The 15837-nt window shown below is 52.1% G+C and overlaps 1 protein-coding gene across 4 annotated transcripts in view; it reads left to right on the forward strand.

Annotated features, from left to right (window-relative positions):
• Positions 1–8192: 8192 nt before the first annotated feature.
• Positions 8193–15837, forward strand: part of PTPDC1 (protein tyrosine phosphatase domain containing 1) — a 33581-nt gene continuing 25936 nt past the window's right edge. The window contains exon 1 of one of the 4 annotated variants that reach the window (XM_068162610.1): positions 8193–8232. The gene's annotated coding sequence lies outside the window, so the exon portion shown is untranslated. Of the gene's footprint in view, positions 8233–10212; positions 10290–14923; positions 14965–15837 lie in introns of those variants that run through there. The other 3 variants (XM_068162611.1, XR_010990353.1, XM_068162609.1) reach the window with 3 other exon arrangements.

A 15837-nucleotide genomic window follows, 5' to 3' on the forward strand; every position in this document is an offset into this window, starting at 1 on the left:
GACTCTGGGGGAACACAGCCCTCCTTAAGCTGCTGAGGCAGCCAGCCACCACCTTCTCTCTTGCTTACAGCTCACTCCTCTGTCATCAGGGCTCAGGAAAAACCCAAGCCTTGGCCAGAGGAGGCTTTTATTCCTCGTGGATACTCAGCATCTGGGGCTCTACCCAGCAGCTGAGTCACCCTAAGGACTTCTGCAAATTAGACTTCTCCATAAATTCTCTTTGGCTTCGACACATCTCAGTGTTTAAAGGTTTCCTGGGGAGATGAAACACAAAGCTAATTACACCAAGCCATCCATCAGGGCAAGGCACCGACTCGCTTCCCCCTCCAGATGGGCTTCCTTTGGCCTGGCAGCAGGCATCCCACAGCTCAGGGAGGCAAAGACAGGAGGCGTTAGGAAGGCACATTGCAGCCCTCAGCCTGACACCTCTTTAGTGCAGTCTATTTATTTTTTATCCTCTGCTTTGACAGAAGCCTCATAAAGTGTTCTGCTCCTTCTGGAGGGGCAGAGCCTCGTGACCTTCCATGGTTCCAGGGAGAGGGAACATCATTTTCGAGGGCATGTTTATTATCTCTGTAAACAGTCTGTTTTCCACGCCAGGGGAAGGCTTTTCTGGACGTGCCTAGCTGACAGCTCAACTTTGCTGGCTCACTTTCCCCCCCACCCAGTCCTGCCTGCCAAATGTTTTTGATCACAGTCTGGCAAACACAAGAAGACTGAGAGCAGAGCTGAGCAAATCACCTCCAGAAAACTCCTGGGTTTTTATTTATTGTTTTTCCCTCCCCTTTTCCCTTTTTTTTTTTTTTTTAATGGCTTCCATAATAGCTCTGAAGCTTGAATGCAGTTTCCTGGAGTTCAGCTCCCATTTTAAAGCACTCTGGGTTTAACTGAAGTAACTTGGGGGAAGCAGGAAAGCCACTCGCAGAACAGCTGTGAGAAAGCAAGGTCTATGGCTTTAGGCTCCCAAAGAACCAAGTCTCCATTGCTGTTCCTGCAGGAAAGCAGCTGCCTGTCAGCTGAAACTCTGCACAGAAGACTCCAGATCTGTGCTCTTGTGCCCTGGGGGCCGAGAAGGCCAATGGGATCCTGGGGTCCATTCAGAGGAGTGTGGCCAGCAGATCCAGGGAGGTTCTCCTCCCCCTATACTCTGCCCTGGTGAGATCTCACCTGCAATATTGCATCCAGCTCTGGGCTCCCCAGTTCAGGAGGGACAGAGATCTGCAGGAGAGAGTCCAAGGGAGGGCTACAAGGATGCTGAAGGGACTGCAGCACTGCCTGGGGAGGAGAGGCTGAGAGCACTGGGGCTATTTAGTCTGGAGAGAAGACTGAGAGGGATCTGATCAATGTCTATCAATAGCTGAGGGCTGGGGGTCAGGAAAGAAGGGACAGGGACAGCCTCTGCTCACTGTGCCCTGGGATAGAACAAGGGGCAATGGATGGAAACTCCAGCACAGGAGGTTCCACCTCAACATGAGGAGGAACTTCTTGACTGTGAGGGTCCCAGAGCCCTGGAGCAGGCTGCCCAGAGAAGTTGTGGAGTCTCCTTTTGTGGAGCCTTTGCAGCCCTGTGTGGATGTGTTCCTGTGTGACCTGTGCTGGATTCTGTGGTCCTGCTCTTGGACATGAAGCTCTTCAGAGGTCCCTCCCAACCTTTCTTCTAGCATCCTGTGACCTGTGATCCTGTTTGTACTGGCACAAATGTTTACAGGAGGGAGACAAGGCCACAGGCAAACCAAATGGCTCTTCAAATATGACCAGAGTGGAGCTGAGGAAGAAGTTCTTCGGTGTGAGTGTGGTGAGGCTCTGGAATAGGTTGTCAAGGGAGGCTGTGGCTGCCTCCTTCCTGGAGGTGTTCAAAGCCAGGCTGGATGAGACCTTGAGCAGCTGAGTCTAGCCGAGAGGTGTCCCAGCCCTTTCAACAGGTAGTTTGGAGCAGATGATCTCTGAGGTCCCTTCCAACCTGAGCATTCTGTGATTTGCATCATTTTAGAAGAAACAGGAACTGATCCACATGAAACTGAACCAAAGGACATGAAATGAGCATGACAGGAAGCACAACTGTACCTACTGGACTTGTCCTGCTTTGAAACTTAAACCTAACTCACAGTCAGAGGCTTCCATCCTCATGCTGCTGGATGCCAGAGGACAGGAGGGATGAGTAGGAGATGTCACCAAAACACAGCCCCAGGCAAAAGATCTTGGGGCAGCTGTGGCAGCAGAGATCACCTCTTTTCCAAGAAAATGTGGGAAGGCAAAAGCTGAACAAGTTCCAGCAACACAGTCATACACTATGCAGAGGGTCCATGGGCTCCAGTGAACCTGCATACTTGGGGTGCACTTTCCATGCTCACAACAGCACTTCCACGTTCCACTGAGCACTCTCCCAGTGCCAGAAGCAGCCTCTCATGCTACTTCCTCCCGCTGACTGTGCCTCCCTGTCATCTGTTCTCTTCTCATGGTGCTGAGGCTCATCATCAGCAGGAGGGACATTGTACAAGGCGTAATGTGCCTGCACAAACACTGCAAATGAGAGGCCTGCGGTGAAACCTGGAGTCATCTTTGCAAAGGTCCAACCCCATGGATGATGACTTCATCACTGCCCCAGGCAGCCTCTTCCAATGTTTGAGAAGCCTTTCAGCGAAGAACTATTTCCTAGTATCCAGCCTGAACCTCCCCTGGTGCAGCTTGCAGCTTGATGTTGGCCCAACTGTGTGGTGCAAAACACCGCCAAGCCCAGTAGCTGAGATCTTCATTTATGCAGGAGCTACTGAGATGAAGCACTGCAGCTTCACAGCTGAGTCTTATCTCTGTACCCACAGCACTCCAAGCAGTTTAAAGAGAGGGCAGAACCTTAACAAAGTGTTTAATCAAAAAGCCATAGAATTGGTTTGGTTGGAAAAGGCCTCTGAGATGATCAGGTTCAACCATCAACTGAACACCCCCATGGCCATCAAACCATGTCCCCAAGTGCCATGGCTACACTTTCATTGAACACCTCCAGGGATAGGGATTCCACCACCTCCCTGGGCAGCCTGTTCCAATCCCTGACTACTCTTGAAGCAAAGAAATGGTTCCTAATTTCCAACCTAAACCTCCCCTGGCACAATTTCAGGCCATTTCCTCTCATCCAATCACCTGATTCACTAGAGAGACCAACCCCCACCTCTCTCCTCCTTGCAGGGAGTTGTAGAGAGCAAGGAGGTCTCCCCTCAGCCTCCTCTTCTCCACACTAAACACCCCCAGCTCCCTCAGTTGCTCCTCCCCAGCCCTATTCTCCAGACCCTTCCCCAGCTTTGTTGCCCTTCTCTGGACCTGCTCCAGCCTCTCAATGTCCTTCTTGGAATGAGGGCCCCAAAACTGAACCCAGTACTTGAGATGTGAACCTCACCAGTTGTGAGTGAAGGAGTAAAATCCCTCCCCTTCTCCTGGTCACACTGCTGCTGATCCAGCTCAGGACGTTGGTGGCCTCCATGACCACCAGAGCACACTGTTGGCTCATGTTCAGACAGCTTTTGAGCAACACCACCAGGTCCTGGTCTGCCCAGCAAGGTTCCAGTCTCTCCGGTTCCAGTTCCCAGAGCTGGAAGAAGAACAGCTGCAGCATGTGAATGTGCCACAAGGTGGCAGGTGCCAGTCTGAAATAAGTCACAGAGTCACAGAATGACAACGTGAGAGGCTGGAAGGCACCTCCAGAGATTGCCCCGTCCAACCCCCATGCCAAAAGCAGGATCATCACCCAGGGCAGTCCGCACAGGAATGCATCCAGGAGGGGTTTGAATGTCTCCAGAGGAGTCTGCACAGCTCCTCTGGGCAGCCTGCCCCAGGGTTTGGGTAAGAGTTGTCAGACCTCAGTAGCAAAACTTAGATCTGGCTCTAGTGGAAGTCAGCTTCTCTGGAGTCACTCCACTTGTGTCAGGTTCACACTTGGTTCTGTACTATCTGTCCTAGAGAATCTCATTAGGTTCCTCAGATTATTATCAAACTTGCATTCACATTTCTTCGAGCAGTGTGCCCAGGTGGCCAAGAAGGCCAAGGGCATCCTGGCCTGGGTCAGGAACAGTGTGGCCAGCAGGAGCAGGGAAGTCATTGTGCCCTGTGCTCAGCACTGCTTAGGCTACACCTTGAGTCCTGTGTCCAGTTCTGGGCTCCTCAGGTTAGGAAAGATGTTGAGCTGCTGGAGCTGCTGGAAGGTGTCCAGAGAAGGGCAAGAAAGCTGGGGAGGGGTCTGGAGCCCAGCCCTGTGAGGAGAGGCTGAGGGAGCTGGGGTTGCTTAGCTTGGAGAAGAGGAGGCTCAGGGGAGACCTTATTGCTGTCTACAACTACCTGAAAGGAGGTCATAGCCAGGAGGGGGTTGGTCTCTTCTCCCAGGCAACCAGCACCAGAACAAGAGGACACAATCTCAAGCTGTGCCAAGGGAGGTTAGGCTGGAGGTGAGGAGAAAGTTCTTCCCAGCAAGAGAGATTGGCCATTGGGATGTACTGCCCAGGGAGGTGGTGGAGTCACCATCCCTGGAGGTGTTCAAGAGGAGATTGGATGTGGCACTTGGAGCCATGGTTTAGTTGTTAGGAGGTGTTAAGTAGTAGGCAATGGTTTGGACTTGATGATCTCTGGGGTCTTTTCCAACCTGGTTGATTCTATGATTCCTCAGGCCCAAAACCCCTTCAGGGCTGGGGATCCCACCACTCTGGGACAAGAGTTGAGCCTGCTGAATCAAACAGTGACAGAGGCAGCCCTGCCACCTCTGCAGCCCTGTGCTGGCACAAGGGTCTGTGCAGCTGTGCCACGAGCCAGCCCTGGGACGTGGTGTGGTGAACAACTCTTCTTTTTCCTTCTTTCAGCCAGAAAGGGGAAAAAAATCCAGCACAGCTTTTCAAAGTGAGCTATGTCTCCTGTGGTTGCAGCTTCACAATGAAAGGAGGGAAACTTTCTGAAGGTTAGAAAGGTTTCTGAAGCCCCCTGGGAAGTTTGCTTATCCCCGCAATTATGTCTTGATAAACACAAACGCTGGGAGCAGAGATCATAGCCCTGCTCAGCCCCAAGCCAGCAAAACTCTAACCACAGGAGGATGATAACTGAGGATAAAGGCACAAATCACACTCAGCAGGAATGAACATTTAAATGCCATTCCTGTACTTAACTGTGAAAAACAAACTTGGAAATGCCAGCAACAGTTTCTGCCAGGAGGGCACAGGAAGGGAAACCACATCTGAGTCTTTCAGGGGGAGACAGAGGTAGGAGTGGCACAGCCATTTCCCCCCTGCCCCTTGTTTAGAAATCACAGTTCTTGTAGGAAATGTGCTGCAGAATCAGGGAATATCTTGGGCTAGAAGAGACCTCCACGCTCATCCAGTCCCACCTTTGACCCCGCACTACAAGGTCAACACTAAACCGTGTCCCTAAGTGCCAGCTCCACACAACAGGGATTGGTGAGCCCAGCACTACCCTGGGCAGACTGTTCCAACGTTTGAGAATCCTGTCAGTGAAGAAATATTTCCTATTACCCAGCCTGGACCTCCCCTGGCACCGTTTGTATCCATTTCATCTGATCCAGTCGCTTGGCACCAAGGAGAAGAGGCTGTCAAAACCCAAGCCATGTTTAAGAGACTTCAGTCCTGGACTGACATACTTTAAGAAGCAAGCCCTGTCTCTTGTGCTCTTTAGCTTAGCAGAAGGAAAAGGAGCAAGAGAGATCTCTTCAGCATTTTTTGGTAGAACTGCCATACTCACATGGAAAAGCTGAGAGCTGCAGTTGCTCAGCCTGGAGAAGAGGTTTAGGGGAGGCCTTCTTGCCATGGATCAATACAGAAAGCTTGGCTACTAGGAGGATGGAGACTCCCTCTGTACAAGGAGCTCCATGGAGGAGACAAGGGTTGCTGGGGACAAGTTACTGCTGAGGGCATTCCCACTGGACTCCAGAAGAAAATGTTCCCCATGAGCAGAGTCAGAGACTGGAATCACCTCCCAAGGGCAGCAGTGGAGTCCCTGCATTGGGCAGTTTCCAGACTGAACTTGCCAGGCTGCTGGCCCAGCTCATTCCAGCTCCACCATCACTTAGAAAGGTTGGAGCAGATGATCCCTGGGGTCCCTTTGAACCTCGCATTCTGTGATTTCCACTAAGTGCCCAATTCTGGTTTTATCTCTAAAACCCCTAAGTTTAGCCCATCTGTGATTCCTAGGATGTACTGGAGGCACTAGCTCTGTGAGCTAATGTGGCTCAGCAGACAGAACACATAATGCTGCCAAAAATCTGCAAGCATTTTGAAAACCACAGCTTAACTTCACAAGGGTCCTAGAGGGACACTCACTCCAAAAGCATCCTCCTTACCCAGCAGATGTTTCAGCCCAGCACACTAACACACTGGGACACAGCACTTAGGACTCCTTTAATCAGGAACTGTGTATTCAACTCTGGGATTTAAATAAACCATTACAAACCTCTTCTAACTCTGGGCCCAAGATGTTTTATGTGTTAAAAATGCTATTAAATCCCCCCTTAAATGAAGCCTCTCCAAACCCTAACTGATGTTTTCACCACCATGATCCTTAATGAGTCAGGTGTAGCACATCCAACTCATCAGTGAGCTGGTGATGAGACCTTTGGGGCTGTAAATCATAGAATCACAGAATCAACCAGGCTGGAAGAGACCTCCAAGATCATCCAGTCCAACCTATCACCCAGCCCTATCCATTCAACTAGACCATGGCAGTAAGTGCCTCATCCAGACTTTTCTTGAAGATCTCCAATGGACCAAGGGAGGTTGGACCAGATGATTCGTGAGCTTCCTTTCGATGAACCTATGAATTCTGTGGGCATCAGTGCCACAGAGTCATAGAATGACCTGAGTTGGAAGGGACCTCCAAAGCTCATCCAGTCCAACCCTTCTGCAGTCAGCAGGGACATCCTCAGCTAGATCAGGTTGCCCAGAGCTCTGTCCAGACTCACCTTCAATATCTCCAGGCAGCCTAAACCTCCCCTGGCACAGCTTGAGACTGTGTCCTCTTGTCCTGGTGCTGCTTGCCTGGGACTAACCCCACCTGGCTACAGCCTCCCTTCAGGGAGTTGCAGAGAGCAAGAAGGTCTCCCCTGAGCCTCCTCTTCTCCAGGCTGTTCCAGTGTTTCACCACCCTCCTGGTGCAGAACTTGTTCCTCACATCCAATCTCAATCTGCTCTGCTCTGGTTTGAAGCCACTGCCCCTGGTCCTGTCCCTGCAGGCCTTTGCAAACAATCTCTCTGCAGCCTTCCTGTAGCTCCCTTCAGGCACTGGCAGGCTGCTATTAGATCTCCCTGGAACCTTCTCTTCTCCAGGCTGAACACCCCCAGCTCCCTCAGCCTGTCCTTGTAGGAGAGCTGCTCCCTCTTCCACCTGATGTCACAGACACACGAATAAATCAGACTAATTCTCCAATTTCAGCAGAATTGCCATTCTCAAAGCATACACACGGGAAGGGACCTGTCTGACATACAGTAGCTAATCTAGAAGAGGATTGAGGGAGTTTTTATTTCTAAACCTCTGCTCTAATTGCAAGGTTTCGCTTTTGTTCATGAAAAAAATGTAAATAAAAAACCCCAAACAACCCACCACACCGAATGCCAGCATTCGATTTATTTTCTACTTCTTCCACCTCTTCTGCAGTGTGAACTTGATTGGACACGAGGCAAAATCTCTTTGCCGCAAGAGGCACTTGGAAGAGGCTGCCCGGGGAGGTGGCGGAGTCCCCATCCCTGGAGGTGTTCCAGGACTGTGCGGCCACGGCACACCCGGGGATGCGGTTTGGTGGCCGCGGTGGTGTTGGGCTGCGGGTGGGACTCAGCGAATCCCCCAGCAGCTACAGGAACAATCTACGGCCATGGAGAGAAACTGCCCTGGGAGCATTTTGAGCCCCCGGACTTCGACCTCCGAGGAACCCACGACACTCGAACCCGCATCAGCAAGTTCCTTCACCACTCTTTTGTGTACTGAGGTCCCAAGCCTGGCAGCGGTGGCTGAGGGGCACACAGGCTTCAGGAGGAACCGAGCGATGCTGGGCGTCAGCCCGCAGCCAGCCCGAGCTTCTCCCTCACCCATTTATCCCCAGATACAGCCGGCGGCCGCCAGCCAACCTCCGCAGCCTCGGACAGGAGCGCCGGGGAAGCCGCGGGCCAGCCCCGCCTGCCGCCGCCGCGCCTGCGCCCGCTGCCCGGCGCCGCCCTTCCCCGTGCCGGCCGCGGAGCGGGACGCGGCGGGAGCCAGGTGGGTCCTGCGCCCTCCCCGCGTCCCTGCCCGCCCCCGCGCTCCTCCGCCCGCCCCGCGCTCCGCTCGTCCTTCTGCTCCCCCTCCCCGCCCCGCTTCCCCGGGCTCGCCCCGCTGCCGCCGTCCCCCCCGGGGACCGCCCCCGTCGCCATGGCAGCGCCGCACGCCTGCCAGGGGCCTAGGCGCTGCTGCGCGGCGCCTCGTCGCCATCCCGGGGCTCCGGTGAGGCTGCAGGGCTCGCTCGGACCGGTCGGTGCTAAGCGGCGGCCCCGGCGGGTCTGCGGCTTCCAGCCCTGCCGCCCCCTTTCCAGCCCTGCCGCCCCCTTTCCAGCCCTGCCGCCCCCTTTCCGCCCCTGCGGGCTGAGGCAGGCAGCTGCGGTGTGCTGAACGCGGGCGGAAAGGCCTCCGGAGCGCTTCGCCGGCTGGGGACTGAGCGCTGCCGCGGCCGGACGTTCGCCGCCTCGGTGACGTCCGAGCAGGGGCTCCGCCGTTAGCTCTGTCCCCTGGGCTCTCCGGGATGCCGAGGGGCGGGAGCTGCCCAGCTCCTTCCGCGGTGACTTGCCCAGCGCCGAGAGTTTCCGGAGCATTGAGCGGTGTGTCGCTGCCGGGGGCTGGAGCCCAGCCCTCTGCGGCGTGTGGTAATAATGCTGCGGAGCTTAACCTTATGCCCGGCCAACCTCTGCCGGGGAAGGAGAGCCGGGGACCAGGGCTGCTGTAGGCGGTCCGGGTGATGGAGAGAGGCTTCCTCCTTCGCAGCAGCGTTCTCCTGGTTTGTAGCAGCTGTACCCTCCCCCTGCTCACCATTTAATTACCCTTCACAGCCGCAGGCAGCCAGCCCCCTTTGGAGTTGGAAAGCTGGACGTGCATGTGGCGTGTTCTTTAAAGGCAAGGCAGGCATTTATAGATGCAGCTACTGCTGCTGCTGCCGAGAGGCTCTGCAGTAGGTTAACATAAAGGTGAATCATAGAATCGTCAAGGTTGGAGAAGACCTCTAAGATCATCAAAGTCTACCCAACACCTCCATGACCACTAACTAGACCATGTCCCAAAGTGCCAAATCTACTCATCTTCTTGAACACCTCCAGGGATGGGGACTCCACCACCTCCCTGGGCAACTTGTGCCAAAGCTTGACCACTCTTTCAGGAAAGAAATTCTTCCTGATCTCCAACCTAACCCTCCCCTGGTGCAGCTTAAAGCTATTGCCTGATGTATCAGTAAGCTAGATGTGTTTGTACAGCTCCCTTGCTTTTCTGTGTCATGTTTTCAGGTGGCCTGCACCTCAGTTAGTAACACTGAGCACCAGAGCTATGGAGTAATGAATCCCAAAGGAATATGTACAAAATAAATCCAAGTGTTTGCAGTTCTGTTGCTTGAGAAGATTTTTCCATCTCTTGCTTTTAGCAGTTCATGTGAAACAGACATGGAGCTGTATGTGTGACATGTGTAGTGATAGGATGAGAGCAATGCCTTTGAGCTGGGAGAGGGGAGATTGAGACTGGAGATGAGGAAGAAATTGTTTCTAATGTGGGTGGGGAGACACTGGCACAGGTTGCCCAGGGAGGCTGTGGATGTCCCCTCCCTGGAGGTGTTCAAGGCCAGGCTGGATGAGGCACTGAGCAGCCTGGGCTGGTGGGAGGTGTCCCTGCCCATGGCAGGGGGTTGGAGCTGGATGATGTTTAATGTCCCTTCTAACCCAGACCATTCTGTGAGTCTATGATTGTGTGTGTCACACAAAGATGAAACCAGGGAGACAGACTCTGAGGGGCCAGATGCTGCCAGAGCATCCCTCTGGAGATCTAATTAGCACTGTAATCCTCTCTTCTGTGATTGATTGGGTGGCAGCATAAACCCTGTCTGAACAGGTGCCTTCCACACACTGGAGTAAATATTTTACTTCAGCATGAACCCAGCGATCCCATAGTGAGCATCTTTGTTTTGTAACAGCCCTTAAAAATTACAAAGGAGATGATTCAGGAGGAGACTTGGTGGAGTCTGGCATGGCTGAAGCTAGTTGCTGTGCTACAAATAACATAAAGAAGGGCTTGCAGGTGCTCAGGTAAGGTGCAAGACTGCTTTCTCAACAAAGCTGCCTTCTGGGTAGCTATTTTTTCTCTCGTTCAAGCTGTATTTTCTTTCTCTAGGGCACACCTCCATTCCTCTCTTTTGCTCCTTTTACAGAGCATTTGCACTGGAACACTGTGTCCAGTTCTGGGCTTCCCAGTTCAAGAGGGGGATCTGCTCCAACAGAGCTACACGGATGATGAAGGGACTTGAATATCTCTGATATGAAGAATGACTGAGAGCCCCTGAGCTGCTTAGTCTGAAGAAGGCTGAGGGGATCTTATGAGCATGTATAAATATCTGAGGGGTAGGTGTCAAGATGAAGGTGCCAGACTCTCGTCAGTGGTATCCAGTGATAGAACAAGGGGCAGTGGGCACAAACTGGAACCCAGGAGGTTCCATCTGAACATGAGGAGAAACTTCTTTTGTGTGAGGGTGGTGAAGGCCTGGAGCAGGCTGCCCAGAGAGATTGTGGAGTCTCCTGCTCTGGAGGCATTCAAAACCCACCTGGATGTGTTCCTGTGTGAACTGCTCTGGGTGATCCTGCTCTGGCAGGGAGGTTGGGCTGGACAATCTCCAGAGGTCCCTTCCAACCCCTAACATTTTGTGACTCTGGTGTGGCAGCCTCATGGATACCATTGTGGCAGGGGCATAGAAAATGAGCTACAGAATAGAATTAACCAGTTTGGAAGAGACCTTTGAGATCATCAAGTCCAACCTATCACCCAGCACCATCTAATTAACTAAACAGTGGCTCCAAGTGCCTCATCCAGACTCTTCCTAAATACCTCCAATGATGGTGACTCCACCATCTCCCTGGGCAGCACATCTCACTGGCCAGTCTCTCTTTCTGGGAAGAACTTTCTCCTCACCTCCAGCCTAAACCTCCCCTGGCACAGCTTGAGACTGTGTCCTCTTGTTCTGCTGCTGGTTGCCTGGGACTAACCCCCACCTGGCTACAACCTCCCTTCAGGGAGTTGGAGACCCCCCATGGCAGGGGGTTGGAACTGGATGGCCCTTGAGGTCCCTTCCAATCCTATGATTCCATGATAATTTAAGCAGTGTTCTACCTGCCTAATCTAATGAGGTAGAGCCCAGGGTCATGGGACATATGGGTTTGCTAAGTCCTCTGTAAAGCAGCTATGAGGTAGCTCATGCAGTGGAAGAGAATTAGCTGGCAGCAGCCTGCTGAGCCTGTTCTGCTTCCCTCAAAAGCTCCTTGGTATCTTCAGATGGCAGTCAGCATCCAATAGCATCTTCCAGAGAATCTGGGACTCTTCATTTGGTTTGAACAGGCAAATGCCAAGCCTAGAGAGATAAAGAAGATTAGTCACTAGCTTCCCACCTACTCTCTGTATTCTTTCCATGAAAATGGCAAATGATTTCAAACCTAATGCTTACCTCCCCCAAGGAGTCATCCTCACTTAGCACAAAGCCTTGTCTTGACAAACACACAATGACATAACCTGCTCCAGCAAACATGTTTGGCATTGATTCCTGCAGCTTAGCTAAACTTTGCAGATCCCTGGGGAAAAAAGAGGAGTTCTTCAGCTGAATAATCTGCATTTATTCATGCTGAAAAGTACAGAGGTAGGAACCCAGCAAAGCTCTAACACCTACAGCTTGGCTCTGCAAAGCAGCAGGCTCAGAGATTCACAGAATAGGTTGGGTTGGAAGGGACCTTAAAGCTCATCCAGCTCCAACCCCCTGCCATGGGCTGGGACACCTCCCACCAGCACAGCTTACTTGAGGCCTCATCCAGCCTGGCCTTGAACACCTCCAGGGAGGGTTGTTGTGCTGAAAATCCAAACCAACCAAGAGTTAATCAACTTCTGGTGTCAAACTGTGGCCTTCCAGTATCTGAAGGGGGCTACAAGAAAGCTGGTGTGGTCGTTTAACACCTTAGTGATACTGTAACAAAAACTCGGTTCAACTCAGTCAGGGAAAGCAAATGAAGCTGTATTTACAGAGTCACCAAGGTTGGAAGGGACCTCAAAGATCATCAAGTCCAACCTGTCACCACAGACCTCATTACTAGACCATGGCACCAAGTGCCACATCCAATCCCCTCTTGAACACCTCCAGGGATGGTGACTCCACCACCACCCTGGGCAGCACATTCCAATGGCTAACAACTCTCTCTGTGAAGAACTTTCTCCTCACCTCCAGCCTAAACTTCCCCTGGTGCAGCTTGAGACTGTGTCCCCTTGTTCTGGTGCTGGTTGCCTGGGAGAAGAGACCAACCCCTTCCTGGCTACAACCTCCCTTCAGGGAGTTGGAGAGAGCAAGAAGGTCTCCCCTGAGCCTCCTCTTCTCCAGGCTAAGCAACCCCAGCTCCCTCAGCCTCTCCTCACAGGGCTGTGCTCAAGGCCTCTCCCCAGCCTTGTTGCCCTTCTCTGGACACCTTCAAGTGTCTCAATGTCCTTCCTAAACTGAGGGGCCCAGAACTGGACACAAGACTCAAGGTGTGGCCTAACCAATGCAGAGTACAGGGGCACAATGACTTCCCTGCTCCTGCTGGCCACACTATTCCTGATGCAGGCCAGGATGCCCTTGGCCTTCTTGGCCACCTGGGCACACTGCTGGCTCATGTTTAGGCAGCTGTCGATCAGCACCCCCAGGTCCCTCTCTGTTTGGGAGCTCTGCAGTCACTCTGACCCCAGCCTGTAGCTCTGCATGGGGTTGCTGTGGCCAAAGTGCAGCACCTGGCATTTACAAGCAGAACTGCACTCTGCAGTGGGATGCAATGAAGATGCACAAATATGCAGGAGTTACCATATTGTACAGCTATTTACAGGGAGAAATCAGCACAGAAACCCCCCCTGAACAGGGGAAAACAAGAAGTCCTTTCCAGCAAAGCAGCCAGGCAGCCAGAAGAGGAAGACAGGAATGAAGTAGAATGTGAGACTGTTAGAACACATCCCACTCATCTGACCAGTGAAGTTTGTTTAGAATAATCTCTTGTTTTCCTTTTTACACCCAGCTCTGGGTTTGTTCATATTTCTATATTCATATGCTTGAAAATCTGCAGCTAAATTTGAAAGGCATAGCCTAAACCTGTCACAGCTGGGGAGGGACTTTTTGGGGGTGTCAGGGAGTGATAGGACTTGGGGGGGTGGAACAAAACTAGAAATGGGGAGATTGAGATTGGATGTTTGGAGAAGCTGTTCCCCATGAGGGTGGTGAGAGACTGGCACAGGTTGCCCAGGGAGGTGGTGGAAGCCTCATGCCTGGAGGTTTTTGCAGCCAGGCTGGATGTGGCTGTGAGCAACCTGCTGTAGTGTGAGGTGTCCCTGCCCATAGCAGGGGGGGTTAGAACTGGATGAACCTTGAGGTCCCTTCCAACACCCAAGAATTCTGTATTCTATATTATCCGTAGAAAAAAGTGCAGTAAGTATCACAGAATGCCAGGGGCTGGAAGGGACCTCAAAAGCTCATCCAGTCCAACCCCCCTACCAGAGCAGGGTCACCTAGAGCAGATCACACAGGAGCCTCTCTCTTCCTTCTACCTGCTCATCTTTGTTCTTCCAGCAGAGCTCTCAGAAGGAAGATGTTCCTGTTGGTGACAGGTTCTCAAATACCATCACTTGGAGCTTTCCCCAACAGAGAGCTGGGGAAAGTGCTTCTACTAAGAATGTAATTAATACTTAATTAACTGAAGCTGCTCTTTGTTCTTCAGTCAACTGAAAAAAAATTCCACAGTGAACTTCCTGCATTTCCACCTACAAAACCTTTTACCAGATGCTCCATTTGCTGAATACATTTTTTTGTGTGCTGACAATAAAAATATGTGGTTCTTTACTCATAGTTCTGTGCCTGGGAACAATGGATGCTGAAGCCAAGAGGCAGTGCTGCCCCTGGGAAGCATTCCTGGTGCAGGGATCCTCAGACAGGCAATCCATCAGTGCTGGATCCGATCTGGGAGCCAGCCCTGCCTTGTGCAGGGTGTTGGAGTAGCTGACCCTCCAGTTCTTTCTAGCTGACCTTCAGTTCTTTCTGGCCAGAACAATCCTGGGGAGGAGGAGACTCCCAGGGGGGCCTTAGAGCTGCCTGCTAGCACCTGAGGGGGTCCTGCGGGTAGGCTGCAGAGGAACTTTTCCTGAGGGTGTCTGGAGCCAGGCCAAGGGGGAATGGTTTGAAGCTGAGGCAGAGCAGGGTTGGACTGGAGCTGAGGAAGATGTTGTTCAGTAGGAGGCTGGTGAGACTGGCACAGGCTGCCCAGGGAGGCTGCAGATGCCTCGAGCCTGGGGGTGTTCAAAGCCTTGAGCAACCTGGGCTAGTGGAAGATGTCCCTGTCCATGGAGGTTTGGAGTAGATGGTCTCTGAGGTCCCTTACAAACTGAGCCCTTCCATGGTTGGCTCTGTTGGTGTGGCCTGTTTGCCTCAATCCCTTTAAAATCTAGGCAAAGGCAGCAAGCAGTTTATGGGATGATTAGTGGCATAGTCCCTAAGGCACTCCTCATACAGACTTAAGTTCCTTAAGTTAAGAAAAGATATCTGCAGGCTCCTCCCAGCTTACCATCAGCAATCCAATTAGGCACAGGAAATTCCATGGCAACATCATGCAGCTTCTCTGCTGTCAAACCTGAATCCCTCCAGCAGCACTCCTGGGGCTGACACTGCAGCAATGAAGGGCTCAGCAATCACTTACTCAGTTTGCAGTGTAACAGGTAAGGTATTAGATCCCAATTCCTTCACCTCTCATAAAACTCCTCTAAACTGACTGTAGTTTGGACTGGGTGAGACTTGAAAATCACTCCTCTAGCTTGCAGAGCTCTCTTTAAAGGACTCCTCTTCTGACTGTGTTAACTGCCCAGATCTCATTCTTCTGGCTATAGTCAGTCTTACAGCTCTGGTAGTCTCTTAGTACAGATGATATTCCTGATCAGGAGTGTCTGAGTCACCACTTTTGTTTGCAGAGCACTTAAAGAATTAATTTTGCATCATCTCCTTTATAATTTGCTGGTGGAGGGTCTGGAGAACAGGGCTGGGTAGGAGCAGCTGAGGGAGCTGGGGGTGTTCAGTGTGGAGAAGAGGAGGCTGAGGGGAGACTTCATTGCTCTCTACAGCTCCCTGAAAGGAGGCTTGAGCCAGGTGGGGTTGGACTCTTCTCCCTGGTAACAAGTGATAGGATGAGAGGAAATGTCCTCAAGCTGTACCAGGGGAGGTTTAGGTTGGATATCGGAACAAACTTCTTGACTGAAAGGGTTCTCAAGCCCTAAAACAGTCTGCCCAGGGAGGTGGTTGTATCCCCATCCCTGGAGGTGTTCCCAAAAGGCAGAGCTGGGGTGTTGAGGGCCATGGTTTAGCCCCAGCCTTAGTGGAATTAGGCAGTGGTTGGCCTGGATGATCTTAAATGGCTTTTCCATCCCAAATGCTGCTCTATTTCTGTGATTCTGTTCTAAATCTCAGTAGTAATTAGTGGCTGCCAGCCTGTTCAAGGTGATTTACTGTTGGGTTAACACTAAGCACAGCAAGCTGACCTGACTTAAAGAACATGAATGAAGTCAATTGCTAGAGCCCTCATCCACTCAGCTTGCAGC

The sequence above is a fragment of the Melanerpes formicivorus genome, unplaced genomic scaffold, assembly GCF_026170545.1.
Source record: "Melanerpes formicivorus ecotype bairdi unplaced genomic scaffold, bMelFor1.0.p_v2 SCAF_66, whole genome shotgun sequence".
NCBI lineage: Eukaryota > Metazoa > Chordata > Aves > Piciformes > Picidae > Melanerpes > Melanerpes formicivorus.